At 45.8% G+C, this 25,516-nt stretch overlaps 1 long non-coding RNA gene across 1 annotated transcript in view; it reads left to right on the plus strand.

Annotated features, from left to right (window-relative positions):
• Positions 1–20,469, plus strand: part of LOC144763181 (uncharacterized) — an 85,441-nt gene extending 64,972 nt beyond the window's left edge. The window contains exon 2 of the long non-coding RNA XR_013596180.1: positions 20,306–20,469. This is a non-coding gene — a long non-coding RNA (uncharacterized LOC144763181). The remainder of the gene's footprint in view (positions 1–20,305) is intronic.
• Positions 20,470–25,516: the final 5,047 nt, after the last annotated feature.

Consider the following 25,516-nt stretch of genomic DNA (forward strand, 5'->3'; position numbering starts at 1 on the left):
AGACCATAGAGTTACAAGAACCATCATTGTAGACTTTTCATGAGGAGATTCCTGATGAGATGATTGAAGAGGAAATTCCTGATGAGTACATGTTACTAGTTCTTTCAAATTATGAAAATTCAGAAGATGTTGCCTGGGTGCCGCACTGATTTGGGTATCCGGCGTGGGGCGTCCCGGGGGGTGGGTTGTCAGTAGCGGTCTGTTGTGCGAATAGTTCCAAGGCAGCAGAACGCGCTGAAATCTGGATGTCACGAAGGTGATGTCTAGTAAGTTGCCGCCCAGCAAATAACGGCGTGGGGCGCCGCGGGGGGGGGGAAGGCAGTCCAAAGTTCCGTTAAAAGGGCAAAGGAAAGGATCGGTGGTTTGAACTATCAGTCAAAAAGGGGAGGGGGTGCAACAATTTTTCCTACCGGGTCACACTGTGCTTTCACCGGAACTGAGGTCTGCAGGATTCTAGTCATTCAAACTGAGGCTGGCGCCAGCATGGGAGCGCCGACGTCCCGCGGCTACAGTTTCGTCACTCCACGGGCGATCATGGCAGTCATTCCCCATCGGGGGTGTCTGCGGGGGTCGGGGACTCCCGCGGCTCCTCTAGAATCTTCAAGGTCGTGGAGGACTACGGTGGTGGAGTCAACCAGTGACCGGGCCATTTCTTTATGCTGGGCCCGCTCTTGCCAGGTCGACCGCCATTTTGAGAGTTCGGTAGCTACTGGCGATCGCGGGGTCAAATGAGCGGACGGGCTCCACCCTGCCGGGCGAGACGTTGCAGCATCGCCACAGTGGAAGAACCCTTTTCCGGGCGCCTGGAGCGCTGAGGGTGCAGCTGGGAAGCCTCCACCTGGGGAGGCGGGAGAGGCCTGTTCGCACCGTCTCTCCCACCCAGTGCACCCCACGGCGTCTCGCTTGACATTTGTTATGGCCGGACCAGGCGATGAGGACGAGGGGGGGGGTGTCGGAGGCATGTGCAAGACATCCCCCCCAGTGTTGTCGCAGCCATTATAAAAGAAAGAAGAAATGTCCCGTCCATCTTTGGGCCGGACCTCCGGTGGATGGCGGCCGGACGCCCTTTGCTCTGGCCCCATGAACGGGTTCCTTGGCTCATCGGCTGCAGCCGGATCCCGTCGGCCCCAGCCCCCGGCCGTTGGTGGCCGGACCGGGAGAGAGAGTGGGGGGACAACCTGCAACTCTCAAGTGCCACCGCGGCCGGACTGGGAGAGAGAGGGGAGGGTCGAGGACATAGACATTCCCCCCCCTGCAACTCTCCAGTGTTGTCAAAGCAATCCCCCTGGCCGGGTCCCGCTGGCCTCGGCCTCTCCTCCGGCTACCCCCTACGTGATGATCTCCTGGCCGACGGTTGGCAGCAGGACCCGCCTTATATGTGTTGCTTCCGGCTGGGCGTAGCCGGAAACCTGTTGCACTTTGGAAGTTTCCAGAATGGGGCGGATGTCTGCTGAGTTGTATCTTTCCCAGTTTGCCGTTATTTGGGCGTGGCAGGCGGTGGGACAGACACGTTTTGGGGCAGTGAGGGGCGATGAAGCCTTGTTGCCTTGTGGCCGTTTCAATGTCACACTTGGTTTCTCTTACTGTTTTCAGGTTTCTTATTACGGGCTTACTTCTAACGTTTCTTGTTTCTAGGACAATAATAGGTTTTATCATTACGTATTGTTATCGTTTCTTTGTTTGTTATTTAATAAAAAAGTTCATTAGGGGCCTACTGATTTTCGTTTTCCTATTCCTTTCTTTCCAGGTTGTTTCATGCTAAAGTTTCTGTTAACAGGATACAGTGATCACTTTGTTATTATTGCATATGTCCTTTCACTAGGGGTGCTCTCTGGTCGGGCCAGATGACCTATCTCTAGTAAATGGTCCGGGTGAAACAGGTGCATCAATCAGTGGGGAGTAGATAGGCATGACAGATTACAACGGGGGAGAAAGGTCCGCATTACCTACCCTTTCACTACTTGGAAAGATTTTCCTACGTTTATTTGCAAACAGGGAATACCTCCAAAAAGAACCAATTCCCAAACAGTCAATGTTCGGGAAAACAATCAATCAATGAGGAACGAAATAGGCACGACGTGTTAAAGGTTTGCGTTACCTACCCTTCACTATCTGCAAAGGGAGAGAGAATATTCCTATTCTTCCTCGTTTGCAGGCAGAGAAGATCCTTAAGAGAACCAACTTCGAACAATTCAATGCTCGATTCAAACAATCAACAAGGGGTACTGTGAACACAAATGAACGCCGCTTATGTACATACACATTGCTATTTTCAACAGGTTGTTCCTAATGTTTCTATTTTAGCGAGGTCAAAAAGAGATCCCATTAGTGGCCTACTGATTTTGCTCGATTCCTTTTGTTTTTTTACACGATTTTTCGCTATCTGCAAAGACTAAACAGAGTATTGCGACTTTGTGCTTGTTTGTAAATAGAGAATGAACCAAAGAGAACAATCAATCAAATGGAGAGAGAAGCAGGCACGACGGATTACAACGGGGGCAAAGGCCTTCGTTAACTACCCTTCACTATCTGCAAAGAGAGAGTACTCCTAATAGAAATGAGGGGGGGGCAGCATTCAAAGCAGATCAGTGTGCATAAACACGAAAATGTTTTTACTTACCACGTACTTGACATTCGACAGCTTATGATATTTGCTATTAAAAAACCATTGAAATTCACTGAAAAAACCATAGGTTATAGACCATATATAGTTAGGAATTAGCATTTACAAAACCTTGAAAATTCACTGAAAAAACCATAGGTTATAGACCATATATAGTTAGGAATTAGCATTTACAAAACCTTGAAAATTCACTGAAAAAACCATATCTTATAGACCATATATCGTTAGGAATTAGCATTTAAAAAACCTTATTTTACTCACACAAAACCATTGAAATTATATATATATTTAGTTGCACTAACTATATATCGCGCACCCTCCATCCACTGCTGATGATTTCACATATTACATCATTCATGACATGGTCAGTGACATCACTGATGACATCACTGATGACATCTCAAATGACATCACTGATGACATCACTGATATCTCATTTGACATCAATGACCACATCACTGATGATATCATTCATGTGACAATACAATGCATCTCCTCACATTTTAATATAACCTCTGTTTCACCCAGTGTTAAATACAGAGTATAATTTTTGAAACCATTGACACAACAATACTAGTTACTACATACGCACTCACTGATTCCTACGTCTACACACACATTCACTCATTCACCCATACAATCATTCATACATACAATCACTCATCTTTACAACACTATCATATGCACTCATACACCTATACAGACACTCACACTCTGCCACTCATCCATGGAGTTACTCACACACCTAGTCAGTCCTGTAAAGAATCAATGACACTTCCATTTTCTTGTCTATACAGTTAAACATAGAGCACCTTACATTTTCAAACATATACTAACACATACTTACCTTCTTATACAATCATTGAAACAAGTACACATTGATCTGCACAGAGTCACACACCTCCCAGCCAGCCACACACACACTCAGTCTCCCATACAAATACTTGGACAATCAATCAGTAACCCATATAGTTAATCATATAGCTACTGATCAACACATGCAGCAGTTTACAGAACAACAGACATAATGATGCACAAATTAAGACAGTTTAGTCACTAACCCATGCACTCAGTGAGACACATTTAATCACTCACTCATACATTCAGTCATGCACCTACTAAATCCTTTGTCCAGACACTTATACTTCCACTCATTCTTCAATATGTAAGACACATTTTAACTTTACAGAAACATACAGTCACTGGATGTTGTCATCAGTGATGTCATCAGTGATGTCATTTGAGATGTCATCAGTGATGTCATCAGTGATGTCACTGACCATGTCATGAATGATGTAATATGTGACATCATCAGCAGTGGATTGCGGGTGCGCGATATATAGTTAGTGCAACTAACTATATATGGAATTTCAATGGTTTTGTGTGAGTAAAATAAGGTTTTTTAAATGCTAATTCCTAACGATATATGGTCTATAACCTATGGTTTTTTCAGTGAATTTTCAAGGTTTTGTAAATGCTAATTCCTAACTATATATGGTCTATAACCTATGGTTTTTTCAGTGAATATATATATATATATATATATATATATATATAGAGAGAGAGAGAGAGAGAGAGAGACTTTCATTGTATCCTGCTACATATACATTAAGTATGCAAATGTCACACACATATAAATAGGAGCTCTGAAACCAATTTACTGCATTAATTTTGAGATAGTAAATGGTTCCTCAGTCCTTCTAGTTATCGAATGTTGCTAAGGAAACAGAAGTGTGTCACAGTGAAGCACGAGCCCTGAGTTTGGAATGTGTACATCATTTGTGACAATGTTGTTTTAATTGTCAATACATCAGAAAATTAGATTTTAATTAATTAGGAATAATATGTTTAATTTCTAAGTTCAGAGGTTAAAGGGAATGCACTATTATCCATGTTTACTTCCTTTTAGAAACCGAAACTTTGATCTGAGTCTATCTTTTATATCCACACTGAATTACGAACCATGTGACTGTGTGACTCTGCTTTTTAATTGCGCAGGAAAGTGACGATTGTACTGTGAGCAAGGCAGGGAGTGCCAAAATGCGTTACTGCGTATATTTGAATAAACCTAAGACCTAATCATTGATCCTACCTCTCTGTCAGTGTCCGTTTCTTCGACAAGTGAATCAGAAGTGGAGTAGATGTAGATCCACTAACTGCTGGAAAGCGGCCGCTTCGGCACAGCTTTGTACTGGTGCTTCTACGGTATCAGGCAACAATGTTGGTGATGTGAGAGGCATAGCAGGAAGCCCTCCCTCAAATCCAGAGGCAATAAGGACATCTACCGTAAGGTGAGGAACCCCAGGGCACAATGGGTCGGAGGGTGCCTGTAGTCTGGGAGGCGAGCCACCAGAAAGTGCGGTACCTTGTTACGAATTGAAGGGGAGAAGAGGTCACCCGGCGGGGAAGGATCAAAGATCTTGTGTTTGTTCGGCTACATAGTGGTGCGTCAAGCAATCACTACTGGTGTGATTTACGCTGTCATGGATACCTGGATGAGAGAAAGGGAAGATGCAGCAGATACTGTATTTAGCAAAGAAGCAGCGGATTTAACGAGAAAAAACTTGTGGATCCGAGAACCTACAAAGGGAAACCAATGTGCACACGTTGATGTGTCCACTGGAACAACTTAAACGCAATGAAGTTTCTAAATGGTGGGAAGTTAAGTCTCTAGGTAAATACCTCGATGTGGGAGGAGTCTCCCGCCGGCTAAGAGTATTGATAGCCCCAACTTTTGAGAACCCCGATCTGGAAATGTTAGAGGAGTGGGCCACGAATAATGCACTGTCATCTCAGAATATGATGAAGAAATTGATTAAATATGCGAGCAAAGACCGAGACAGAATACTTGAAGAAATCAGTATTATAGAGACTGAACTTAAAAAACTGGCAAAAGAGAATCCCATAAAGAAATTTGAGTCTGACCTTGTAACCAGACTAAAAAAGCATGAACAAACAATACGGGAAAGGAAAGCCACAAAATTCTTGAGGGACAGATTGAATTATCAACGGGGCAGATTTATACATTTGCCTGCCGGTTTGACAACATCCAGAGACAGAGAACGTCAAAGCCCACAGGCGCTGAATTAAGGAGAGTTGATGGGCAGCAGGCAGGTGCTGAGTTGAGCGCAGAAGCAAATTCTCTAATGAGATCTGATGTAGACACCGGGTCAGAAGATGGCAATAGAAATGACAATCAAAACTCAAACCAGCTTGAACCACCATCGGTTATTGATGACTTGCGTTTTTTATGCATAGATCGAACTCAGACCACAAGACCAAACTCGCAATGGAGAAGAAAGGAATACCAAGGTGTTGTAAAAACTGACAGAGCAGGAATGGAGCTGCGCTCTGGAGCAAAAATGAAAGAACTGTTCCAACGCAGGTAATGGAAGACCCCATGACTGTAATCAACTTGACAGATCTACAGCTTACGGATGAGGAGACTCAAATATTATCATTGAGTCTATATTTTTGCATACGGACAGATTTCAATTATACCCAAACCTGTATTGACGTCTTTAAATTCATAAGGAATCTAAGGCTTTGAATAAAAATATTGTGAACAGGAGGGAGGATTCAAAGAAAATGCATACTGACACACAAGAGGTAACACATCTTGAAGTTGGGGACTTGGAGGTACTGCATGATTTGCACCAACTAGAATAATAGTGTGAGGGTCTGTCAGCACCTGGGGCTGTGACAGAAACTGCTGATCTATTGTGTTTGGATATATATGATAGCACAGCAACAGCTTTTAAACCTAAATCAACCTTCACCCCAATACTCCTAACAATGCGATTGCTGTCTTTTCTGAGTTGGTAATTGAAGACTTGAAACAATTGTCAAGATTTTCTAGCAAGGCATTCCTGAATAGTAGTAGTCAAAAAGATAAAACGTCAACAAAATTAAAAACAGAAAAGACATTGTAGTCCGACAGTCGGACAAAGGGGGCTATGTGGTCCTCTAGCCACTTGATTCATACAATGAAGAAGCTAGAGTGCAACTAAGTGACCCTCATAGTTAACATAAGATGCCTCAAAGAAACCTAGTTGAAGTCAAACATAAATACCTGAAGGATCTGGGAAGATGGCAGGGTTTATGCTTGATAACACGAGCAGAATATTTATTCATGAAAGTAGAGAATCCCGTCACACTGATCCTTTACTTGATCCCTAAGGTACATAAAAATAAGGAAGCCCCGCCTGGCAGTCCCATCTTTTCAGAGATGGGCAGTCTCTTTGAACCCACCTCCAGGTATTTGCACTCCTTTCTGCAGACATTTGTGAAAGAGCTACCAGCTTACATTCAAGATACAAGTGATTTCTTGAATAAAATCCCCAATGTGGTAAGGAACGACTCCTATCTCTTAATAACATTGGATGTGACCAGTCTCTATATGAGCATAACGCATGAGGATGGACTGTGTGCAGTTCGTCATTACCTCAATACTCGGCCCATCTCGCTTTATCAACATTCAGGGATGCTTTTGGAGATGTGCAGACTTTGTCTACACAGTAACAGCCAAGCAATTTGTACAGGAATTGGATGAGAATGCTCTGAATCTCAGATTCACAGATAACATCAGTCAATCTAGGGTATCTTTTCTTGACCTACAGCTATATAACAAAGACAATGCAATCCACACCGTACATTTAGAAAGCCCACAGCTGGGAACTCTATCCTTCACGCCAGGAGCTTTCGTCCTCAGAAACTCAAAATGAGCATCCCTTATGCCGAACATCTGAGGATGAAACGCAACTGTAATAAAGCATCAGCCCTTACAGAAGCCCAGACATCCCTAACTGAAAGATTTATGTGGGGGCTACAATCCCAAAGTCTTGGATCAGGTGCTTGAGAAAGTAAACAGAATTAAGAGGGACACATTACTCAAGCCCAATGAAGAAAAAGTCAGACAAAAGAGAAAAACCACGGGAGATCAAATAAGGATGATCACCGGATACAGTGCCTACCAGTCTAGGGCGAGAGACAGCCTGAGTAGGCACTGGCATTTGGTGAGAAGAGATCCATTCTTCAGTGAGATTTTACCATGCAAACCTTTAATCACTTTTAAAAAGGCTATATCAATGAGGACTGATCTAGTGAAGAGTAGTCCAGAAGTGGGCAGAGCAGAAAGCTGGCTAAAAGTAAGCCTTGGGTTTCATAAATGCTTTAAGTGCAAAGCCTGTAAAATTGCATGTAATGACAGACAGGTAATAGCACCCCTCATGACCAGCCCTTGGAAGATCAGGTGCACACTGAATTGCAGAAGCGATTACGTTGTATAAATCTTATGATGCACGTGCCCAAACCTTTATGTGGGTGGCACCATTCACATGTGCATATCTGAATATTACAGCACGTAAGGCCAGTGAAAAACAACGATAAAAACTATGTAATAGCTCGCCACAACAATGAATTTCATAGAGGTAACACAAATTACCTGTCTTATTTTGCAGTAGATCATGTGCCCAAACTAAGAAGGGGTGGAGACTGTGAGGACAGATTACGCCAATTGGAGTCAAGATATATAATGCTGTTTAACACAAGGTTTCCCATTTGGGTTGAATGCTGAAGAGGATTTACATGTCCATCAAATGTAGTGATGGTATCTACAAACAGAGCTTTTAAGCAATTACTTTTATAGCAGGGCAATCATTATTGTATAGATGGAGATGGACGGAATTGGAGGTTTTAGTGATGTCAATTGCTCCTATCGGGTTTTAACATCATGATTGTGTATAACTCCACAATATGGCAGAGAATCAATTGATGAAATGATGACATTGGATTAATAATGTACACAATGCAGTTAGACCAATTGCTACATTTAGAGTCCCTAGGTAGAGTTTAAAAACCTGCCCTTTTATTTTTAGAGGAGGAAAAAGGTTGTTTGCACATGCACTTTATTGTCCATGAAGAGGTTATATACTTCAAGTGTGATCAAGACTTTTCATGTACTTGCATTTTATGTTTGCATACTTGCACTAGCACCTGTGCTTTCGAATTTTTTTAACAACCAGGCATTTGCACTTTTTGATTCTAGAAGTAATATAACCAAAAATTGAAAATTGGAAACTACCTGTTCCAGCTATGGTAAATGGCTAAAGACACAGACAAGCCAGATGAGCAGCACTTGTACCTAGACAGGACCTGTGTATATTTGATTAAGCATGATATATTCATCATATATGTAATGTTTTGGAATATATTTTTCTCTGCCATAACACATGAGGAATGAGCAAGTTCATGCAAAGTACATCCAATGTTTTGATTGTTTTTTTATTATTTTATACATTTTGAATTAATTATGTATACATTTGTGAATTGAGGGAACCAGTAATAATGCAATGCACAATAAGAAGTATTATTATTGAGTGAACCCAGTAATTGGCAGTACACTTGAGCATCTGTTTGCATTGATAGATTTTGTGTAAGAATAGTCAATCCAGTATCTGCCAGGGTTTCTTTTGCACTAGCACTTTATTGCATTAATTTTGAGATAGTAAATGGTTCCTAAGTCCTTCTATTTAACGAATGTTGCTAAGAAAACAGGACCCGTTACAGTGAAACACGAGCCCAGAGTTTGGAATTTGTATATCATTTGTGACAATGTTGTTTTAATTGTCAATACATCAGAAAATTAGATTTTAATTAATTAGGAATGATATGTTTCATTTCTAAGTTCTGAAATTACACGGGATGCAGTACTATCCATGTTTACTTCCTTTTAGCAAATGAAACTTTGTTCTAAGTCTGTCTCTTATATCTATACTGACTCATGAACCATGTGACTGTGTGACTCTGCTTCTTAATGGTGCAGGAAAGTGATGATTGTAGTGGGAGCAAGGCAGGAAGTGCCGAAACGCGTTATTGCGTATATTTGAATAAACCTAAGACCTAATTGTTGATCCTACCTGCGTGTTGGTATCCGTTTCTTCAACAAGTGAATTGGAAGTGGAGTAGATATATATATATATATATATATATATATATATATATATAAAACATATAACAATGGCAGACTGAAGAGGTGGCAATAAAATAAAACAGCACGGAAAATGGGTCTACACTCGTTTTTTCCTGGTGGAGCAATTGGCGTGGTAACATGTTTTTGCATATAAATATATATATATTTATCCGAAGAACTGCTTCACAGCTGCTGCAGCATAGTAATTAGGCAAGCAGACACGGACCTGTTCTTCAAAGTGCTGTTCAGCTCTTTATTAGTCGGCCATTACATACACATATTCACTGTTAAAACCATAGATTTTAGGCGCGTTATAGTTAGGAATTAGCATTTAAAAAACCTTAGAAATTCACTAAAACAACCATAGGTTTCAGGGACATTATAGCTGGTTGAACATTTGACTCATATAAGTCCAGAGAAATTCGCCTGTTATAGTTAGTTGAGCTAACTATAACTTGGGCGCCCGCAATGCACTGCTGATGATGTCACATATTCCATCACTTATGACATGGTCAGTGACATCACTGATGACATCACTGATGACATCTCAAATGACATCACTAATGACATCACTCATGACATCATCCAGTGAATGTGTGTTTCTGTAAAGGTTAAATATGTTTTACATATATATATGCCAATGTTTTTTTTTAGAATGAATGCATTTACAAGTGCCCAAAGGAATTATTGAGTGTTTTGTCCTCTTGTTGGTTGATTATACCTCTAAATGGTTAGTCACCAAATGTGTTAGTGTGCTTACCACCAGAATTGTTTTATATTTTCTCAAGAACGAATTTGCTAGGGCATTTACACTACAGTTCTGTGTGACTGACAATGGTGTTCAGTTTGTGTCACAGGAAATGCAAGAATTTTTAGAAGGTCTTTCTATTGTTTACCGGAACATGGCTCTCTATTCACTGCACATAGGATTAAAGAGTTAGGTCCAAAGGGCAACTGCTAATAATTGATAATAAGCTTTTGCTAACTGAGGTTCTGAAGGAGTCTTGGGAGGAACCTAGGGTGAAACCCAATAGCATTACCTTGGAGTCTCCTTTTTTCACTCTTAGAGTTAGAATACCAAATTCCAACCTTAATCCATCATGGTTAAAACTTGGTAAAGAAGTACTTGAATATAAAAGCTCACTGAAGAGAGGTTTGCTTTAAGACCTGAAGATTGTCACTTGAAATACAAAGCTAGGTATGATGGCAAACATTCCACCAAGTTAGTCAAATGGAAAGAAGGTGACAAAATTATGGTTAGGAAACCTGAACATGTGAGGATGGATGTAAGCAGATTCTTGGGAACATTCATAATGAGTAATGTAAAAACAGTTTGATCATTTTGGGCTCAGTGACATATGGAGCATGTACAGGATAACCAAAGTAAATGCTACTGTTTGTAATGATTTGAACTTGACTAGAAGACATTCCTTTTGCCTTGGAGGGTACACCTTCTGTTCTTCGAGCTTCTGCTCATATTCCCGATTGACAGTGTGAAAGAACTTTGAAAAGCTAATTTGGTTGTTTTCTAAAAGTTGTTAAATTTAAAGTTGGAAAAGTTTGTTCTATAATAATGTTTGTACTTACTAGCATATTCAAAAGTATGTTTATCACCCAGATGTAAACATTTAGGTACAGTTAGGTAGTAGTAGAACGTCTTTGTGGAAAGGTCTACCAATAATTTCGATAGCGTTATTTAATTTTGTTCCTGAATTGGGATGACATTTGTTTTCTCAAAGAGGGAGCATGAGTAATTATCTACATGTATAATTCATCCTCTTGCTGTGGCATATCATCTATGTCAAAACTGATGTCACTGCTCACTGAATCTTAGGGATGTCACAAGTATCAAGATTCAAATATTGACTGTTATTACTAGATAGCTGTATTATAGATGGTGGCTTTCATTGCTGATTAGTTTATTGGAATAAAACCACTTCCCTTCACTCAATCGCTCCTGTGATTTTGCAACTATTCAAATAACAAACTAAGTTGAGTTTATTTGAAGGCTATAATGCCATGATACTGTAGTAGTGGGTTTTAAAAATTGAAAATATCTGGTGTATACCTTTAAAAAGAATGCACACACATTGATTGTGACGACAACTATCGTAGTGTATAGTGTAACAAGCATCTAAATATTCATTTACTTTTTCTCCTTGGCAAATCAAATAATTGTTTTCTTATTTAGTGGCCAGTCTACACTCTACACCCCATGGAGTGCACTTTTTTGAACTGCTAGCAAACTGGTGAGTAACCAGCTACTAATCACAAGTGTATAGTTTACGATATATGATTACACATAAATCTCCCTGCTAAAGTTGCCATCCTACATTTTAACCCAGCAAAGACACATTTTCTAGGTAAGTCAGGGAGTCTGCATAATGCTCAGACTACATCTTAGTACCATACCTGCTACAGAATCACAGGGGATATCTTGCTTGTTTACTGTATGTGTGTGCCTCAGGCCAATTTTTTTTTGCTATTTAGCTGGGGCAATATTTATTTTAGTTTCGACAATAATAACACTGCCATTAAAAAGCTGAAAAAGAATGACATGACTGAAATACGGGTGGGAGCATTTTATTTTTTAGTCAAAGAAATACATGATCACAACATAATACTGCTAACAGCACAAAACATGTATTTCATTCTTTCAGCACATACGATTCGACCAAGTGCAGGCTATTGTGACTCAAAATGTAAAAACAAGCATATTGAGTTTATTGGTACTGAAAACAAAGGGGTAATATTTCGAAATCCATTCTGATTATTGCCTTCTCAAATATAGTGATAGCACAATTAGATATTGACCATAGTATACCCTTGGCCAATTAGTGGAACTGAAACGATTGATGACCTGTATTTTGATGAATAAACTAGTGATATAGTGGCAGAACTCTAGTCGATTTATATAACATCAATAACCCGGTAAAGCAAGTATTTCTTAGGGATAATTTCACAATAGAAGCTGTATGACTTCATGACTTCATACTACAATGCCATAGAGAAACATTGGGGCATATTCACAAGGAGCCATCGCCGAATTAACGGCACTGTATCACAGCCAAAGTTGTGATAAATTCACCTCCCCATTCACAAGCTGATGCTAACAGCCCACAGCACCAGTTTCCCGCGATAGCAGCCGCAAAAAACATCGTCACAGAGGAGCCCTGAAACTATCGCTAATGAGATGCAGAGTAGGCGTTCCCGTGCAAAAAGCTGCAAAAACACGACACCTCAACATTCACAACAACCAGCCAGATCGGCAATAAGAACACAAAACACGCGATAAGGCGCGTTAGCAGCAGGAAATTAACACCTGCTATGACCTGGTGTAAAGTCGGACGGCAGCCTGCACCACAAAAGGGAGCTCAGCCCAGGGCGTCATCGGAAGGGCAACAGATGCCATGGAGCCACTCATCATGCAGCCCGGACACCCAAGAGGGTCAGAACACCCACCTGGCACACACCTCTCCGAACCACCACAGAGGCAGCACGGACAAAGACAGCAGCCCCCCAGGAAACGCACCTACCTCACAGGCCCAACATCTGACAATGTCACTGTCCACTACAGGCAGAAAGGGACAACCATCCTACGCATCCTGGCCATCATCGCCTAACAGGCCAACAGCACCAACACAGCGGACAACCAAAATCCCACCCCACACCAAGCTGCTGTCTGTGCTGCACCTGTTGGTCCCTGGCACACCCCAACCAACATCCGCCAGAGTTGGTGGAGTCTCGCAGCCAGCCATATCCAAGTCCCCCACACCTGTCCTGGACATCCTCATCACCCTGGCACCCAAGTCCCCATACGTCCAAAACAATGCGCAGGAACTGCTAGAGACCAAGCAAGAACCATACGCCATAGCCAGATGCATGCACGTGTTGGGGGCAATCCACTGCACACATGTCCCACCTTTGTCCCCTAGTGACACAGCACACAATGGGTGCAACAGGAAGCACACGTCACACATCAATGTGCAGGCAACATCAGAACACCTTGGGACCTTCACCAATGTTGCCTCAAAATACACAGCCAGTGTGCATGATCCACTCACCCTTCGACAGTCCCACAGCAACCAGCAATCCCAGGATGACACCAAGGGAAATGCACAGCCCCTTGGCAAGTTGAGAATAAACACCCCAGTCTCCTCAACTCCACAACCATGCAATCCACAACTCTGGCAATGCACACATAACAAATTCACAACCAACATGCACAACAACATGCCCACCTACCAACACAACAGAACAACTTACAATGGTAACCTGGGCAAGCCGTAAACATGACCAATCAACGGCATGGCACTGCAGTCACACAATAGCTGAATGTGGGGAGAGGTGGCAACCAGGCATGTGTGAAGGATGCAGTAGAACCATGATTGGGAAAGTACACAATGACAAGAGTGGCAGCGATATGCTGGACAGATCGCAGTATGCAGAACACACTGATATCCATGGTGACATACATCGCTGGTGTATGGAGTGTAGTGGACAGTGGACACAACCATGTCACCCCAGCCAGTGGGGGTTCTCACTGAAATGTTGCCTGTTACGCCCCCGTAAGCGTGAGCAGAGTGGGATGGCCCGGCGTACACCAGGCCAGCGTAGGGGTGTCAATAAAAAGCATGTAGCCCTGGTCATCTTCTGGAAAGGCCAACGTCTCTGCCAGGGCAGCGCCTCCCACCCAGCCACAAGGCCGATGCCGTCCACATTAGCGGAGTTGCCTGCGATCCTGTGCACCTGCCAAACCCGTCAGGCCCGACCCTGCACAGCCAGGTCACACTGATCACCAGCCGACACCGGCGTGTGTCAAGGAGGGCCCACCACGTGCCTGGGTAAGCTCCAAGCCCGAGGCCAGTGACCCTGCCAGCCTCTCAACCATCACTGGTCCCCCGAAGCTGGCCCACATTACTCCTTCCTTGTTGACATATTCCACCGGCTTCCTCTGCGTCCCAGTGGGTCCCATATAGGCCTGGGCGGTAAATTCCGTTTGGGTAATTTATTTTCCGTTCCGCGGAGAACACGAAATTGCCCAAAAGTCAGCGTTCCGTGACGTCGCAAAATCTTTTGCCTGCTCGCGTTCTCAAAATGCGTGTTCGTTCGATAGCCCCCCGAGCACGCAAACATCAATTGCAAAAAAAGCATTGCGAACAAGCAATTCTGCGTGTTTGCGGAATTCCTGCATGTCTGCGGAGATTTTCACAGATTCGCAGAGATTTGCGTAATGCAATTCCGCAAATTCCGCCCACCCCTAGTCCCATATGTGAAACTGTGTCCTGGCTCCTGAATGGCAGTGACCCCAGCGGTCACCGCACCAGACCCCCCGATCAGTGCGGCATAGTTCCAATTGGGCATCTTGAGACACGTGGTGCCACTATACCTGTTCATCGCCAGCCGGCGACATGTGCTGCCACAAACCCTGTTCAATGCCATCCGGTAACACGTGCTGCCACAAACCCTGTTCAGCACCAGCCGGTGACACGTGCTGCCACAAACCCTGTTCAACGCTAGCCGGTGACACGTGCTGCAACAAACTCTGTTCAACGCCAGCCGGTGACACGTGTATGAGGGACCAGCACTACCCTGCGGACCAGTAGGTCTCACATTCAGCACCTAGTCGGGAATCACAAATGGCAGAGTCCACACCAGTGGTCGCACGGAGAGGGGTAAGAGGAAAATGCGTCTCAGTCCGGATGAAAGCTGGGTCACAGTCACAGAGGTGACCGAACACGTGGTGCTACTGAACCTGAGCTACGCAGGCCGGTGGGGCCACCAACCTATGTCGGCGACACTCAGTTAATGGCCGACGCTGAGCGCTGCCTCCGGCCTACACTGTGGGCCAGTAGGTCACAGAGTCAGGATTTTGCAAAGGTGGAGTTCATATCAGTGTACCCGCATCATCGCAGACTGCATCCCCTCTCAGCCCCGGTGCCACTAAGTCTGTTCCCCGACATTCATGGACACTCTCTGGTCGAACTTTGGTGGCGTCTGAGTCTATGGACTAAGGGGCAGTTTTCATCCTCATTTAGCTGATACCGAATTGGTGGCGGCAACGAGGCTGTTGCATTCCACTCCTCCATTTGCTGCTTCCAGATAAAATCAAACCTTTCTGCGTCATGCCCTGGAGGACACCTTCCACTGTCCCCCGAAACCCTTCGCAACATACACCTGAAACATTAATGGTGACCCACTCAGGTCGCATGGCCCATCTGACTGCACCGCAAGTCACCATCCTGTGGCTGGGTGCCTGTGCTGGCCGCAGTGCTTCTGGAGCCACTAACTCTGTGCTGGTCCGGTCTGGGACCCCTTCTCCGGAGACATTCGATGGCCCCTGAGGTGGGGTCATCAATGCCATTTCTCGGTGGCCTTGTGCTCTACACAGCCTCCGGGCCCAAATACGTCCCACCAGGGCCAACACACCAAAACGAGTCCAGACTGCCCCAGACCTCGCATCACTGCAGGAGGCACACACCACCACCGCAAGGACCACCTCCAACCGCCATCTGCTAGAGTTGAAACGGTAGTCCTGACAGACTTACGGAGTTGCTCAGACCTGTAGGTGATGCCATCATCAGCCTGATACCCTGCTCAGCACTCCAGGTGCCAGTGATTCAGTGCAAAGCAGGCCATTGTCCGTTGCTGATTGTGTTTTGTGCTGTGGAGCGATTGCACAGCTATGTCACCTCAAACAGTCTGGGGGCCCTGAGACGTTGATGGGGAAGATGATGCAGGTCTAACACGCCTCACTGCATCTGCAACAGGAATATATCGAAGGGACACAATCCGAGACTTTCTTCACATGAGCGCGCTCATCTCTATTGTCCCAACCCCAGTGCACTGCAACTCACGGACCCATCTGTTTGCATGTTGGCTGTCCTCTGGACTTTCTCTGGCTCACTCCATGTTGCTCAGCAGTTAACTCTGTAATGCATGTGTTTTCTGCTTCCGTTGCACTGGTGTTCAATGTTCAAGTGGTTGCCAGCACCAGTTGTTCTGTGCGGAATGGCTTACACTCAACCCACACACATCCAGCACAGGCGTCACTGAACATGTGGCCCTGCCAATAAAGGGGCCGGGCGCATGTGCCCGTAGCCAGTTCAACATGATATCTGCGTGTGCTCCTGTGTCCTGTGTTATTGTATGCATGTGGGGCCTGGGCCCAACAACATTACATTGTGCTGTGTACATCGGATGCAGACATGTCACCGCAGGCAGCGGGTTGGAGCTTGAACATGTAGCTTTGCCGTCACCCACTCATTTTGTAAGGGGAGTGGGCATGGCCATCGTACGCAGCGTCAACATGGAGAGTGACTGCTATTTGAGTGCCCCTGGGCGTGGTTCTGTACTGCGAATGTGCATCTGCATGTGTCTCAATGGCAGTGTGGGTCTCCTTAGTGGGGTGTGGGGGGGCCCTGAAGGGTGATAGATGCCTACGTATGTGTCCTGGTTCACATTCCATGGGTTTGGCCCCCACCCACACCTGTAGGGCCACCTTCTTTTGGCGAGCTGTCACATGGCATTGGGGTGCCATGTGTGGATGGGTGAAGTGTCGTGAGTCAGCTGTGGTTACGGGAGCTTCCTGCTGTGTGGTCTGTTGCAGACTCGGTGTACCCCCTGAGTAGCTTGGTTGCCCGGGTCCTGGTGGGGGGTTGCAAGAGATATCCATGGGCTGTTGTAGGGTGTCAGTGTCGACAGTGTGGTAGTCATCTCCGGCATCACTGATGTGTTGTATTCTGTGCTCTGCTGAAGGTGTTGTGTGTCCCTCTGCGATGTGGAGGGGAGGTGCGAGTTGACTTTGTGTTGACATATATGTTAGCGCATTGTGCTGGTTTGCATGCAGACTCTATGACAATGAACATTGTGACTGTTTGGAGGGTGCTGGATTCTTCTGCTGTACAGTGTACATTTGGACTACATGACGGATGTGAGGTCATACGCGTACATTTCCATTTCACACTTTCCGGTTCTGTCAGATGTACTAGGAATGTTTCTGTGCATGTGCAGGAGCCAGTTGTGTCCTCTGTTCTGCAGTGTCGGGTATGCGTGTTGTTCCAAATTGTCATCAATGTTGGTGTGCTGTTTGTGCTATGTGTGTGTCCTGCAGTGTGCCAAGGGGATCTGGGACATGATCCTGGGTGTTTGTGGGTGTGCACTGTGCCACGCCTCGTTGGGCATGTATGCCATTGTGCCCATCTCCCCCCGTCCTCCAGTTGCTGTTCGTTGCACTCCCTGTTGATGTTGTGTCAGGTCCTCTCGAGCTGTGTTCGTACTCCCTACTCCTTGCACCGTATCCACACTGATTACTGTGGCTTGGGTTTCCAACAGCTCCTCTGGTGGCGCTGGACTGCCTCCTCCTGTTACCTTTGCTGCCTTCCTGTTGGCAGTGGGTTGGTGCCTGGTTTGGGTAGTCACGTCATGCTGGTGCCTATTGACCTCCTGGGCACTCCGACTGCAATTCAGGTGGTCTGCTAGTGGGTCAGTTGCTGGTAGTGTTCTGTCACCTCATTGACGCTGGTCTCGTTGTCCTGTGATCTGCACCCTATCTTCCTCTCCCTCTTCTCCTTGGCCTTCCCCGACCCCATTGTTCCTTGCTGGCAGTCTGTGGAGGTTGTGGGGTTCGAGTTGGGCTCTGTGCTGGATCAGGGTGCATCCATGTTGCTACGTGCTTTGGCTTGTTTCTGGTGTATTTTTTCTGGGGTTTTTATGGTGCATTATCACTCCAGACGCATGGGATTTGCAGGCCTGTGGCTGGTTTTCGCTACTTTTTGTACCGAGGTTGGCCTTATCGCATGTTTTTCTGCGTTCGCGTATCGCATTTTTGCAGCATGGTGTTGATTTTACCACAGACATTCGCCTCGTTATCTGGTGTCTATCGCATGCTACCGCTGTGTTGTGAATTCTTTGTTGACACAGGGTTATCTTCCCGCCATAGGCTGTGTTGTTGAAAGTTGCGTTATGCTACTCTTGCGGTAGTTATCAAACGTTCTTGTGAATATACCCCCTTGATTTGTAATAAATTGTATCTGATTGACAGAGCATCTACGAAAGGTCTGAAGGTCGCAGATATCTATCATAGTAGGCATGCCTAGCTTTTCATCCTTCTGAGGTAGAAATAATTATTTCCAATGAGTTGGCTGGGCATAATTCCGTTTGTCATCTCTGCTGTACATGTAGTCGTATTTTACTACATTGTCATGCAAAATAATCCCTAGCAAACAATGAACATATGAACAGCAATCGCAGAGCTGATGATGGTGTAAATACGAGGAAATTACCCAGCAACAAAACAGTTAAATAAACCCTAGCAAACAACGAACATATGAATAGCAATTGCAGAGCTGATGATGGTCTAAATGTGAGGTATTACCCAGCAACAAAACAGTTATTTGCCTATGGACATGCCTGTCACATCAAGTATTATTCATCAAATGCCACAAATATCTATAAACGAACATGTCACAATGCAAGTTATGATAAATTCTATTCATAAGAAAGATGGGATGTGGTAGGCTGCTACTGGCATGTTTGCCAGCTGGTATGAATTTGGTTAGAATATTTGTATAGGCGCTACTACCAAAGTAGTGGCTCACTGTCCCGAGGGGGTTGGGACGTGTGGGGACTCGACCACTGGACTGACCGGGGATGTTTGGGTAAAGAGAAACACAGGTGCCTTCAATAGCGGTTTTAAAGAGGGTTTAATGGGGATGTATGTCTTTTTCATTGAAGGTGGCAGTCCACTTTATCCTACAAGATAACCATGTCCCAAACTATAGAATGCTTTTTTCAGCTTTACAATCCGGAGGTCTTGACAGGCGTGGTTTACGTCGGACCCTGGGATCTTCTTACACGTGGCTCCACACCGGTACCAAAAATAAATAGAAGCGTGGGTCAGGTATGTGCAACACTCTGGGACTCAAAATAGGGCCGGGGGTGAAGACACGACTACCGTGCACCAGTGCTCACATCACACGTACTGGGGTGAGGGGAAGTGCTCGTGATGAGGGAGGGGATTCTAGGGCGGTGCTCCTTACACTCGGGGCTGCCTCTTCCGCCCGACCCAGCCCGCTACCCGGCCCCGTACCTCTTGGAGCCACGCTCCTCCCGTGGGAATGTGGCTGGGCGAAGCGTGGTAAGGTTGGCCTCCTGGCTTGCAGCTCTCGCTACCCTCCGACTCTCTCCGTCCGTCTTCCTCGATAATCACCGCCTCCGGGGACACACCGTCCGACGAGCCCAGGATACTTCTGGCTTTTGATGTCACGTCGTCATCGATGGGCGGACCCTCGGCCACTATGTACATTTCCTTAAAGGGCCCGCGTGCGTAGGTATCGTCGGTCCAGCCGGACTCGGGATCAGCGGCCCAGCTACTCTGCGGTAGCTGTGGGGACAAGGGGCATGGTAAAAGGGGGGTGGCGGACCACCAGTCCGTAGGTCCATCTATGTCCGGTCCGCCCACCCCGTCACACTCACCTACAGCGTTACTCTGGATTTATCATTGTCAATCGGCGAGCTCAATGTTTTGCTTCATATTGTTCTACAGATCAAAAGGTGTAAGTAAAGGTCACTGTTGATTGTAGTGCATTCAATGACAATGTGGCTCAGTGGTAACCTTCAAGAAATGTTCTTCGTTCAGGAGCAGTCATCAATGTCTCACAACAAAGTTCTCGCAAACCCTGAAAATCCCACTCTGTTCTTTGTCTCAACAGGCACCGTTGGAGATTGGAAAAACTTCATGACTGTGGCTCAAAACGAAAAGTTTGACAAAATATTTCAAGAAAAGATGAAAGATGTGCCAATCAAATTTATCTGGGACATTAATGAAAACTAAGGCGACAACTGACAGTATTAATAAAATACATTGTTCAAACTGAATGTTTGATTCACAGTCCACACTCCTGAAATCGTTGTGTGATTTAATTGATGTATCCAAGAAATATAGATTATGTGGCCTTGATGGTAAAATGTGTGGTGAAAGACGAACAATCGGTTTAAACTGAAAATAAAGTGTGGCTTACACGATAAATGGTTTGATTTTTCTTTTGTGTGATCTGCTTAGCAGTTCCACAATACACCTGAGATGGACAATGCATGTCTAAGAAAGATTTGAAGGCTAATTGAAACTGCGTTTATTTCTTGTCGGCGCCGTGGGTGGTGTGCCGTTATTGCAGGGCCTCGACACTCAATTTGGGTACCAGGACTCATATTTTGTCAATAGACTTTGGACCAGAAAAAAAATTGAGAAAGGCAGAAAAGAGAGAAATAGGTAGGAAGAGAAAGATAGAACAAAAATAACGAAGAGTGAGTGCAGTGACTAAAAAGAACACGATGGATTGAAATTGTGAGATAAGAAGTATAAGGTGGTGGAAGAAAGAGATAAGACAAGAAAGAGGTAGGAAGAGAAATCTAGGACAACAATATCAAAGAGAGAGTGCTGTGACTAAAAAGAACTTGGAGAAGTGAAATAGTGAGAAAGGAATTATATGGTGATGGAGGAAAGAGTCAAGACGAGAAAGAGGCAGGACGAGCAACGAGACAGTAATTGTGTGCAGAAACTGCTGCCTTCATCAACGTTGACGTGTGGTCTTGTTGCAGTTATTCTGCTCATACACAGAACTGTGCACAGGAACCCAGGACCTCAGTAAATTGTGGTGTACCAACAAACTCACCTCAGTACCAAAAACCCCTAACTGACTAGCATCAGTGTCTCATTAGCTCTCCGTCCTAAAGCGAAGCTTCCAATGATTAGACAACCCAGAACACGCGACTTAGGGTACTCTCAGGAATGGTGGGAATCAAGAACACTCTTTTGTTTTTATTCTCATACCAGTCCACAACATGAGTAATTAGAGACACAGAAAAGTTTAAAATGTTCTTACAATAACAGTTACATGTGGTGTCGTGTGCAAAAGCTGCAAAGTGGCAAAATGGCATTTAACTTCTAATAAGCTAATGCTAACATATCAATGTGTGCAATCAAGGCCCTGTCTTCACCACACCCTCCCCTGATCAGAACACGTACAAGAAGGGGGGCAATTTAGGAACGCAGAGGTCAAGTTCGATTGAGACAGAACCAAGTTCAAAATTTTCCAAACTGGATAATTGGAAGTAAAAATTCCAAAGTAGTAAGTAAAAAAATTCAAAAAACCAAAAAGGGTCAGTATACGACCCATCATAGAAATAAAAAAAATAGTAAAAAAATTGTTGATTACAGTACGCGTTGAAGCTGGATATATGCCAATTGTATCCATCAGCGTATAGGCACAGTACGTTGCAACTGCCTCCTAGAGGAAGTCATTGTTATCATCAGAAAACATTTCAGCCATCCAATTCAATAAAGTGAAGGAACATACATGTTCTTCGATGGCCAGAGCCGATAGCACCATCAGAGGACAACTCGGGTGTTTTTCGATATAACTACGTGCCAGGAAGTCATGTGCAGCCGCACATATATTCCAATTCCCTAGGACCGTCCTGATCTGATCAGAAGCGGTCGCTCCTCACGCTGCTCCCAGCTCCCTGCTGATTGGTATCGTAGCGCCAGACTGCCAGATTAATACTTGCTAGCTCGCTTTGCTCACGAAATTAATAGTGCCTGACTGCTCATTATATTTGTATAATAGCGCTATACTGCGATAGTGCGCTTTGACGATCATTGTACTGTGCTGTGCTGCCTTTGCCTAACTATATCTCCTGTGACTGATTGTGCCGGTGCCATTGCCAATTTGATCGCGTTTTAAAGTTTGTGCCCCAATCCTCTTTCGCTTTTGGCTCGCAGCCATCCATTTTGTTGTTTGTTGTTGTACCTCCCTGCCCGGCTCCCCACCCCGCTCCCGCCTCCCAGATGCTCCTCCCTCCCACTGATACTGCAGGCTCCGCTCTCCCGTGGTAGCGCTGTGACCATCCTGATGTGATCAGAAGCGGTCGCTCCTCACGCTGCTCCCAGCTCCCTGCTGATTGGTATCGTAGCGCCAGACTGCCAGATTAATACTTGCTAGCTCGCTTTGCTCACGAAATTAATAGTGCCTGACTGCTCATTATATTTGTATAATAGCGCTATACTGCGATAGTGCGCTTTGACGATCACTGCACTGTGCTGTGCTGCCTTTGCCTAACTATATCTCCTGTGACTGATTGTGCCGGTGACATTGCCAATTTGATCGCGTTTTAAAGTTTGTGCCCCAATCGTCTTTCGCTTTTGGCTCGCAGCCATCCATTTTGTTGTTTGTTGTTGTACCTCCCTGCCCGGCTCTCCACCCCGCTCCCGCCTCCCAGCTGCTCCCCCCTCCCACTGATACTGCAGGCTCCGCTCTCCCGTGGTAGCGCTGTGACCGTCCTGATTAAGCCTGGGCGTAGTGGGGCTCCGCGGAGCTACGCGGAGTGGGCGAGAAGCTACGCCCACTCCCGCACTCCGCGTAGCCCCACTACGCACCTCCCTCCCACTCTCCTCTACATACATTATTTAAGAAAAATACCCTTAATAAAGCAATTTTAAAGCACATACTGTGTCCGGGGCTCGTCCGGGGCTCCCTCTTGGAATCGCGTCATCATGGATACCAATGCGCATGCGCGGGCGGCCGCGCATGCGCATTGGTATCTGTGAAGGGACGCTATTCCAAGAGGGAGCCCCGGACGAGCCCCGGACACGGTAAGTGCTTTAAAATTGTTTTAATAAGGGTATTTTGCTTAAATAATGTATGTAGGGGAGGGCGGGAGGGAGGCGGGTGGCGGCCGACTCGGCTACGCACACGGAGTGGGCGTAGTGTTGCCGGCTACGCTGTCTATGCAAAATGCGGAGGAGGCAACACTACGCCTACTCCGTGGGCGTAGCCGATTCAGACGCCCAGGGTTAGTTCTGATCTGATCAGAAGCGGTCGCTCCTCACGCTGCTCCCAGCTCCCAGCTCCCTGCTGATTGGTATCGTAGCGCCAGACTGCCAGATTAATACTTGCTAGCTCGCTTTGCTCACGAAATTAATAGTGCCTGACTGCTCATTATATTTGTTTAATAGCGCTATACTGCGATAGTGCGCTTTGACGATCATTGTACTGTGCTGTGCTGCCTTTGCCTAACTATATCTCCTGTGACTGATTGTGCCGGTGTCATTGCCAATTTGATCGCGTTTTAAAGTTTGTGCCCCAATCCTCTTTCGCTTTTGGCTCGCAGCTATCCATTTTGTTGTTTGTTGTTGTACCTCCCTGCCCGGCTCTCCACCCCGCTCCTGCCTCCCAGCTGCTCTTCCCTCGCCCCTCCCCCCTCCACTATCCACATATGACAGATGCATTTGCGCGCAGCGTTCACGCGCAGTGGTTGTGCCCCAAAGGCGCGCCAAAGGTAAGCCCGTCTACGCCCGTCCGCCCCTGGACCGCGCCCAGCGCCAGACCCCCTGGTCCTCGCGATTCCCATTCCACTCGCATAACATATGACGCCGCAACCCTCTCAGCACTCAACCCCGGCCGTCTCCAAGATTGCTACCAAGCTGCCCCAGGACTTACTCATGGACCCTTCGCCTGCCACTCCTGCAAGTTAGACTGCACCAAGACCCACACCAAATCCACAATCTCCAAACAGAGCTCCGACACTAACCACCTAAAGTGCTTCCTGCTCAACACCCGCTCGGTCCACAGACACTCCATCGAACTCTGGAACCTACTCGACACTACATCGCCGGACGTCGCCTTCCTTACAGAAACCTGGATGAACGCCTCATCAGCGCCCGACATCGCCATAGCCATCCCGGACGGCTACAAAATCATCCGAAAGGACCGCACCAACCAAACAGGAGGAGGAATCGCCATTGTCCATAAGAACACCATCCGCATCACGACCAGTACCGACGATAACCTCGCAGCCGCCGAACACCTTCACTTCCAGATCCACACCGACCCCAAGACCACACGCAGAGGCACCCTCATCTACAGGCCACCAGGACCCCGCACACAATTCAGCAATGACATCGTTGACTTCATCACCCCACATGCCCTCCCCTCCGAGAACTACATTTTCCTGGGAGACCTCAACTTCCACCTGGAAAAGACAAACGACAGTAACACCACCACCCTCCTGGCCAACCTCGCCAACCTTGGACTCGAACAACTTGTCAATACCCCCACCCACTATGCTGGACACTCGCTTGACCCAATCTTCCCCTCCAGCAAGCACATCTCCTTCGATCACACCACAGCTCTCCATTGGATGGATCACAGCTGCGTTCACTTCAACTACAAAAAAACCATGACCCTCAACCCCCCACTACCTATTCCCCGAAGAAACTGGAACAAAGTTACCACCGACCACCTCTTCACTTCGCTTCACCAAAATCCTCCTGCCATATCATCGGACCCAAACCAAGCAGCCACCAACCTCACACAATGGATCACCCACAGCGCCGATGAACTAGCACCCTTGAAAAACCATCAAATCAAACAAGATAGCAAAAAAGCCCCCTGGTTCAACGATGACCTTAAGAAATCCAAGAAGCTCTGCCGCACCCTCGAGAAAGCCTGGAGAAAAAACCCAACCACGGACAACCTGGCCACCTTTAAGAACGCCATCCGCAAACACCACCAGCTGATCCGATCCACCAAGAAATCAGCAATCAAGGATCGACTTGATAACAACGCCCAAAACGGCAAGGAACTATTCAACATCGTCAAAGAATTTACCAACCCCACCGCCGGCAACAACGACATCACTCCCTCCCAACACCTTTTCGACTCTCTTTCATCATTCTTCCACAACAAAATCATCGACATACATAACAGCTTCGAAAACCAGTCCGAAGACCTATCCACTCCACCCACCTCCGAACCAAAATCACACTCTAATAACCTTAGCGCCTGGAACCCAATCACCACTGAAGACACCATCCGCCTGATGAACTCCATCCACTCAGGATCGCCAACCGACCCATGTCCCCA

This window comes from Lissotriton helveticus, chromosome 6 (genome assembly GCF_964261635.1).
Source record: "Lissotriton helveticus chromosome 6, aLisHel1.1, whole genome shotgun sequence".
Classification (NCBI taxonomy): Eukaryota; Metazoa; Chordata; class Amphibia; order Caudata; family Salamandridae; genus Lissotriton; species Lissotriton helveticus.